This window comes from Hemibagrus wyckioides, unplaced genomic scaffold, assembly GCF_019097595.1.
Source record: "Hemibagrus wyckioides isolate EC202008001 unplaced genomic scaffold, SWU_Hwy_1.0 Contig31, whole genome shotgun sequence".
NCBI lineage: Eukaryota > Metazoa > Chordata > Actinopteri > Siluriformes > Bagridae > Hemibagrus > Hemibagrus wyckioides.
In genome coordinates this window covers 180,656-190,046 of record NW_026690793.1, presented here as the reverse complement: position 1 = coordinate 190,046, position 9,391 = coordinate 180,656, and the positions used below count along the sequence as shown (strand labels likewise).

At 38.9% G+C, this 9,391-nt stretch overlaps 1 long non-coding RNA gene across 1 annotated transcript; it reads left to right on the top strand.

Annotated features, from left to right (window-relative positions):
• Window positions 1-757: 757 nt before the first annotated feature.
• On the top strand, window positions 758-7,604 carry LOC131350301 (uncharacterized). Its single transcript, XR_009204164.1, has 2 exons — window positions 758-896; window positions 5,697-7,604. It is a non-coding gene; the product is annotated as an uncharacterized LOC131350301 (long non-coding RNA).
• Window positions 7,605-9,391: the final 1,787 nt, after the last annotated feature.

Sequence of the window (9,391 nt, the reverse complement as noted above, 5' to 3'; positions counted from 1 at the left end):
TTAGGAGCGAGGAAATTTCACGACTGGATTTGTTGCACAGGTGGCATCCAGTTCCAGATCCATCACAGTTCCACACTGGAATTCACTGAGCTCCTGAGAGCGACCCATTCTTTCACAAATGTTTGTAAAAACAGTCTGCATGCCTAGGTGCTTGATTTTATACACCTGTGGCCATGGAAGTGATTGGAACACCTGATTCTGATTATTTGGATGGGTGAGCGAATACTTTTGGCAATATAGTGTATCATATAACTGTTTTATGCAAAGTGCGATGACTCTGCAAGTAAGACAGACACGTTAGGAACATCAACTTTTTCCTCAGATGTGGTAGTCATTTACTAGGAAAAGTCTCGCTACACTCAGAGTTGCTAATGTTATCATCAAGCGCTAACCAAATTCTGTGTGTATTTAAATGCTAACCTGGAAAATAGCATAATGTTAAAACACCTGGCTCATAAATGCCACTGAATGTTGATTTATTCATTATGAAGGATTTTTTTTTTGCTAGCACTTGATGCTAGGTCTAGCTACAGTTTAACTCTGGTTGTATGGAGCGACATGTTGACGTTCCTGATAGTTCTGTCTCATTTCCACCTTCACTGCACTTCTATCTCGTACTAAACTGTTATGTGATAGCTAGCCAAATATCCACAGCCTTTAAATTATTCCTGGTGTGCAAATTTTTACAGAGACATTTGGTTATCTTGTCTAACCATAAGCACCGTGTGTGTGTGTGTGTGTGTGTGTGTGTGTGTGTGTGTGAAGGTGTTCGTATGGGTGGCAGGGGGAGTACTGCAATCAGTGTATCCCATACCCCGGCTGTGTGCATGGTACCTGTGAGGAACCGTGGCAGTGTCTCTGCGACACCAACTGGGGAGGACTGCTCTGTGACAAAGGTAGTCCAGTTTCCATGGAAACGTGCGCGATATTACCATATACTTTAAAGTTATTAGCATATAACTAACGCTCACATGCTAACTGATATTAATATCAGTGGATCGTTGGAGCGGGGTGTAGATCGAGATGTGATCGCGTGTGTGTGCGTGTGTGTGTGTGTGTACGCGTGTGCGTGTTTGTGTGTGTGTGCGTGTGTGTGTGTGTGTGTGCGCGTGTGCGTGTTTGTGTGTGTGTGTGTGCGTGTGTGTGTGTGTGCGGTTTAGACCTAAACACGTGTGGCACCCGGCAGCCGTGTCTGAACGGAGGAACATGTAGTAACACAGGACCCAACAAGTATCTTTCTAGTACAGCTAGATCAGCATATCTCTCTGCCCTAATCGACGATAACAAAAACAATCCTAAATTTTTATTTAGTACTGTAGCAAAACTAACTAGGAGTAAAACCACTGTATAAAAGCACACACCATCTATATGCAGCAGAACCTTGTGCAACACTAACGTCCTCCTGCTCAACTCTGACAAGACAGAGGTGCTTGTACTTGGAGCACATGCAGCTACAGATGTGGCATTTAAAAATGCGCGCTTTTTCTCACGGTATGCCGCGATTCCGCCCGCAGTGTGCCGCGAGATCCTGCGAGTCGGCGCTTTGGTATTTAAATGCATGTGTTGTACTTCACCGAATTTCCACCAGGTGGCACATGGTACAACTCTGGCCTGAGCACATTATACAGTATAACGCAGTTCTTATATATATATTTTAATACTTTAATACATATATAATAATATTTACATTTTAAATGAATATATATAAATTTACCCGTGACTGTGTGAGTGTAAAGCTGCGAAGTATTTTATGTGCTTTGTAAATACTTAATTGCGCTGGTGTTGTCCTGCCATTTGCACATAACTTTTTTTTGTTCAACTTTAAAGATGCCTGTGCAAAGATAAAAATTAAAATGGAAAACCTCTTCAGATTAAAGTCATTATAATGCAAAATTTAACTGGTAGTTATTCCAGAAAAAAAGTCAAACTAAATAAAATTGTGACAAAGTAGTAATATTTCGCAAATAAAGTTAACACTATGAGAATAACGTAAAAATCACGAGATTCGTAGCAATACAGGATTAAATTCGTGATATTTTGAGAATAATGTCATTATTTACATTAACATGTTTAGAGTGATGAATATTATATTAGGCCTATTTGTGTATAGTGAAATTAAGGTATTAATAAAACGACTTAATGCATATGAGAATACGCATAAAAGTGAAACTTTACTCGTTACAGTTACTCTCATTGGTTGGTGATTATTGTTTCGCGCGCAGAGAGCAGCGGAAAAAAGAATGGTTTATTGATCTACCTAAATAAATATGATATTTTAAAAATGTCAAAGAGACCGTCAAACATATTTTTTAATTTTTTAAAATCCATGAGAAAAGCTGATGGTGTGCCTGATCAAAAGAGATCCTGAGAAGATGGAACTGCACAACTTTTATCAAGATAGTGGGAGACAGAAGCAAAGCGAGTTACACGGAGACAGAAACCTCCACTGATCAGATAAATGATACTGAGCACAGTCCTACTAAATCGCATATGGTAGCAGATAGCAGAAAGCATATGGTAGCAGCATGGACGACGGCAGGCCATGTTAAGGTGGGCTTTAGCCCCCTAACATTTCTACTCAGCCCTCCTAAAATTCTGCCATTCTCCATAAACTCTACACCAGGAACGATTCTAGGATTTTCATTTAAGGGGGCTCAGCCCCCAATGTGGGTATAATAGTAAAAATATAATAATTAATTAATTAAAATAAAGGTTTGACTAACAGGGTAGGATGGTGATCTCCCCAATCCCCTTTAAATTTTACATAAAAACAGACTTTGGCTCCTCCCCGTCTTTCAGCGCGTTCTTCAATCCTCAGACCACGGCGTCACAGAGCGAGGATCAGAGGACGTGTGTGTGTGGGTGTGTGTGGGTGTGTGTGTGATCAGGAAGACTCGTATTTGGCTTGTTCAGTACTCAAATGTTTACCATCCTACCCTGTTAGTCAAACCTTTATTTTAATTAATTAATTTATTTATTTTTACTATTTACCCTCATTGGTGGCTGAGACCCCCTTAAATGAAAATCCTAGAATCGCCCCTGGCAAAGAGTTAAATGGCTTCAACTTGGGGCATATATACATTCTAATGTAGCGGGCGTCAGAATTTAGGAACACATATCATCTGAAATATATGATCAATATGGAACAGAATAATACACGAGACCATTCAGCAACGGATTAATGTTTATAATTGCGCTACCACCGGTTAGTGACGTCATGTTCCGGGAAAACTGAAGTTGTGTGGTTGGTGTCGGTCACAGCGGCGAGACACTGCTGGTTTTGTTCCGGAAATTATTCATTTACAAATTAAGCACTGTTTGGGGGGCGATATCCAGACATGGACCAGGAGCGATTGCAATATTTGAAGGGATAATGGACCGGTCTTTCTTCGAGGAAGCTATCATAAAAGAAACCGCCGACCAATGTAATCACTCAATAAAAACCTTAAAATAATAAAAATGTGGTCTGATTGCATTAAATAAAAAATAAACATTATGCAGACTCTTCAGCTTGCTCATCATTTTGGTTAGAAAGTATTAAACCGATTAAACTAACTAAAGACTAGATTGTGACATACAAAGGTGAGTTATTGTACAGTTTTATCCCCGAATTCGGCACCGTGTTCTGACAATCTAACTCATAAGAGTAAACCCTCCCCAACCCTAAAAGTCAGTGTGGGGGAGGATCTCTCAGATCGTCTGAACACCGCTCGAACCGGTTTTTACATGTAAATTACATTTAGCACCTCTTTGGGGAAGAAAGGCGAAGAGATCGCCTCAAAAACATCCTAAAACCTCCCCTAATTTAATCCACTAACAAACATCCTGCTGTCTATGTATATTCATGTATATTTAAGCTGTGAAACAATAAACAAACAATATTAAATCAGATAGTATATCAGAACTACTGTAGTAGGCGGAGGCTCCTGTAAAGCTTTTTTATATGCCATTTAATGTCAAAGAACTGCGCTACATAAACTCAGATGAATGTGGGAAGTAAGATTCAGAGCGCATGAGTTTACAGTACTGTACATAGCAGCGGGCTGCGGGAGGGAGATGCTGCAGTGATTATTAAACAGAGACCATGTTCAGATAGATAGATATATTTCATATTTAGAAGTGTTTTAGAGAATATATAAACGTGACATAAGATAATATATAAGTGCTACAGTAACGATCAAACGCGTATGATGTAAAAACTATTAATAACTGAGCCATAAAAATGTTAGAGCCATTTGACCAATCCATAAACAAATTTTTACATATTGCTATAATATTATAACAATGGCTTGAAATAGCTTTTAGGCACAATATGTTTTATCCATTTCACTCAAAACGAGTGCGTAAGTAGAAGAAGGGCGCATTTGTAGAATCTTAAGATTTTTTTTAAACGTATCCTGATGGAGGCTCGCGCTCCGTGTTCAGCTGCCTGCAGGGCAACGCGCTCTTCACGCTTCCATCACACGCAATAAAACCTCACACCAAGTTAAATATGAATTCCACACGTTTACTTTCTTTGTTGCTTGTTTTAATCTGCTTCTGAGAGAAATTCCGTGGCCAAGCACATCATTTAATGTGTTTGACTTCATGCAACAGTATTAAACTCATGCAATATAGGGATTAAGTTGTAATGTTTTATTTATTTTCACTTCATGATGCAGAAAAACTAGTTGCTATTTAGTGCTTTTGTTACCTCTAGGTTGGTGTAACAGCATGCCCAGATCCAGAACACCAGAGGGAGCCCTCACCCGAGTATTAACACACACAAACTCAATTCCGGGTCTGCTTGGGCATTTAAGCAGCACACACCCTTTGTTATACGCAAAGTATCATTCCCTCGAGATGTACCAAGCCTTTGTTGAATTACTACCTTGATATTGCTATGAACCTTGCCTGTTATTATCTGACTACGAGTTTCTGTTTTGGTTTCTAGTGTTTGCTTTCCGGTTTTTGACTTGTGCCTCGCTTTATGGTTTCCGATTTCTGCATGTGGATTTATCAGTAAAGATCTGCACATGGATTCGAACATTCCGGTCTCAGACGAGTCCTTACAATAGGATTATTGTAATGCCTTACTGTCTGGATGTACCAGTAGGAGCATAAATTAGCTCCAGTTAGTCCAGAACGCAGCAGCTAGAGTCCTAACTAGAACCAGAAGATATGAACACATCACTCCTATCTTAGCCACACTACATTGGCACCCAGTCAGATTTCGCATTGATTATAAAATACTGTCACTGACCTATAAAGCACTAAATGTTCTCCCGCCACAGTACCTGAGCGATCTTTAGTCTTTTATGATCCGACACGCCTACTCTGTTCAAAGGGTGCAGGTTATTTGGTAGTACCTCAAGTAGAAACCACACAGTTATGGAACAGCCTTCCAATTAGTGTTCAGGATTCAGACACAGTCTCAATGTTTAAGTCTAGGCTGAAGATGCATTTGTTTAGTCAAGCTTTTAATGTATAGTTTTCTTAAGTTAAGGAGCAGATCTGGAAGGTCAGTCGCTCAGGTTTGCTGACTGTGAAGTGGTTGGATGCTTTATGTCCCGGGAAGCCTTCATGTCTGTCACCTTCAGGCTCTCCCTTTTAGTTATGCTGTCATAGCTAGTCTTGCCGGAGTCTTTAAACATCACATGATCAGAAGCATACTTAATATCTTATTAATCTTAATATCTTAATATCCTATTTTCCAGCTTCCGGTGTGACCACTGCCTCTACCCCTGGTCAGAGTCTTGTCGCTTGGTGGTGCTCACTGATGCTGTGGATGGATCTGTGTGGACAGCCTGACCCAGGAGACAGCCATGGACAGAGCCACTTGGGGACTTTCACACCATCACAGATCTGCCATTACATCTGTCAGCTTGAGACAGCAAGGAATTAGTGTCTTTAATGACCTCAGAAACTACAGTGACCTAATAGTTCCCCATGAGCCATTTATTGCTGTTGTAAAAAGGACATTAATCAGCTACAGTTACATTATTTACTGTCCAGTGTCACCCAAATGAGGATGGGTTCCCTTCTGAGCCTAGTTCTTCTCAAGGTTTCTTCCTTATATCATCTCAGGGAGTTTTTCCTTGCCACCGTCACCACAGGCTTGCTCATTTGGCATAAAATAAAATAGGGATAAAATAGTTTAATAATTTAATTTAATAATTTTTTATTTTTTAATTATATAAAAAATATATCTATCATTCAGTGGTGTGCTGTCAGGGCCAGCAAGGCCTTCTCTGCTGGCCTAAACAGCAGTGATCCGAATCACTGACTTGCATTTTAATATAATTAAAATATTTTTCCATGAATGTGTATTAAATTATTCTCCATAGTCTATTCTCTACATTTCATAGCTTTGCTCTTGGTTGCGCTGCTTCCAGTAGTGTATATTTATGATAAGAGTATTTATCCAATCATATTTCAGCCAGTAGCTGATATCATGTGTTGCCAGGGTGAAAGAAATCTGCCTTAAGGCCTTCAGAATCAATAGTGCAGGCGCCCGTAGCTTAAAATAAGTGGCAATGAAACTGTTACATCACTGGGGCCATCTAGCAGGCATACGATTACGTCAGCAATTTCCCGTCCTTTGATTGGATAATTGGAGTAGTCAGAGAGGCAGCGAACTGCACATAAACATTGTTTCTATATTCGCTGTGTCCCATTTCGGATGCTGCGTCCTCAGGAGATTGCTCTTTGCTGCATATGTCATCAAGAATGTCTTTTTTGAGAAATGTAACCGTAAAAAAATTGACTATTCCTTGTGAGGTGTGAAATACTGTAGCCTAATTTCTTTATTACTTTGCTATTTAACGGTTGATTATTATCTATTGCCATAGCATCCAGGGACGATTCTAGAATTTTCATTTAAGGGGGGCTCAGCCCCCAGTGAGGGTATAATAGAAATAAAATAAAATAAAAAAATAAAATAAAATAAAGGTTTGACTAACAGGTTAAGATGGTAAACTTATTGCAGCATTCCACTGTATTGCATAGATATGTATAACACAGTACTGAACAAGCCAAATACGAGTCTTCCTGATCACACACACACACTTGTCCTCTGATCCTTGCTTTGCGACGCAGCAGTCTGTGGATTGAAGAACGCGCTGAAAGACGGGGAGGAGCCGAAGTCTGCTGCCGTTTTCATATGAAATTTTGAGGGGACCGAGGCGATCACCAATTTGTGTACAATTTATAGAGAATTGTAGAGGGCTGAGTAGAAAATGGCCTAGCAACGCCCATGGTGGCGTCATAATGATGGTATAGAGGTGGATTAATTCAGGAAGGTCACCAGTGAAGGCCTAGGTCTGAAATGCACAGTCCACCACTGGTATCATTACATAACTTAATTCCACAATGGGTTCATTCATTAATCTTCAGTAAAGTCTTTATCCTGATCAGGGTCACGGTGGCTCCCTATCATGGACACACTAGGCACAAAGAGGGAACACACCATAGCAACGGAATCAAGCACATGGACACTAACACAAATCATGTGTAAGCATTTTTTTATGTTGGCTACTGGAACCAGTGCTACTTGATGAAAAGAAACCAACTTGTACTTAGTTAATGTTGACTATTTACATGAAATAAACGTAAAGTTAAATAAAGTTCCTGCAACTTAATACCTTTCATTTTTTTGTGTTCTTTGGGCACATACCCAAGAACACTACTTGATGATGTCTCCTTTCCAGCATTTTGGACTTGCAATAGTAGTCAACTGAAAAGTTTTGCACAGGCCCATAGAACAGGAAGATGTGCATTTGCATGGTACAGTACAATAGCATCAGTGCTTGACAACCCAGTAAAAAGCATTCTGGCTTGTTGGTTTGATGGAATGATTCATCCTTTTTGTGCAAGACGTCCTGGGTTCAAATCCTGTATGAGCCTATGCTTTCCCATTAACTCTTTGTTCTGCAAGACTTGGATTTTGCTTATCATGTTAACCAAGATTCATGATGTATTTGGCCCAATGCCAAGAGCTGCTTACTTGGTTCACACTTGGCTGCTGGGTTCTTGAGGGTTGCAGAAAGGTTAAAATCCTACAAGAGCCCTTGCTTTATTGTTAACTTGACTTTGTGTAACCTTTTGATCAGACCCAAGTCCATACAAACAGGATGGCCGTACAGTTGCAGAGTACAGTGAACATCCGTCTGCATACAGCAAGCGAGAGAAGGATGTCGTGGCTTGTTACTTAGGGTGTGAGAGGTCCTGGGTTCAAAACCCTGATTTTAAGTGGAATAGACTGGGGGGGATAAAACTAATGAAAACTTATAGGGCTGGCTGCTTGTTTCTCAAGAGGTTCAAGATCCATGCTTTATTCAACCAAATAACCTCTGATATTAATTTGAATATATGATTGAATGCAGTTATTATACTACAGACACAAAATGCAAACAATTAGTAAAGAAGCTGTCATGCTAGCAAACAGCTAAATATTATCACTAAACATATCTAAATTTAGCCTCAACAAATTTAAACAAGCAATAAAATATATTATGAACATTCACTGCTTGTTGTTTAAACAAAGAATTTAGCATATATGATACCAGAGCTGACATGACTATGAGTAAGTAAAAGTGGGTGGAGCTAGATGTGGTAAGATACAGTTTAGAAAGTTTCACAGAGATCCTGTCATTTATACCTACTGCAAGAGAGACACAACAGTCATGTTACTCTTCTTTATTTTCATAGTTGTTAAAAACATTGGTAAGTCATTTATATTATACACAAACTTTTGATAAATGCTTTTATAAATATATATATATATATATATATATATATATATATATATATATATATATATATATATATATATATATATATATAAACAATATATGTATTAACAATATGTATTAAATAATTTAAGATACTGAGTTTTAATGTAACACTAGTGAACTAAAGACTTCACTCTTCGTTATTTAGCAGTTTATAAAATAGCACTTGATCCAGCACTGTTATTAGCCAGTCAGCTTTCTCAGGCAGCTGTGTGCTCCTTCTGTCTGTTAGTGTTGGTGTTGCATGTTATTTGTGATCAGTCAAGAGCTGACAGCACAAGTTAGCAAACTAATTAAAACACAAGCCCATGCTGAACAGAAAAGACTTCTCTGCTCTAAATCCTTTGAGCTGACAGAAAGATCTTCATCCAAAAATATCTCACTAAATCACAAGTTCTCATAGCCAGCGGTAGCAGCATTTAGCTCACTGACTTTAGGTAGCTTAGAAAATGACAGTGTAAAGTTCACATACCAGAAATACCCCATTTCATCATTTCAGGAATAATGATATTAAATGTTTATTATTCAATGAACAGTTATTTCTTTCTTTATTGTGCTTGACATCTGATGTGTTCAACATATGTTTCTTTGCAGGTTTACTTTGGTCTTGAGTCTTGAAC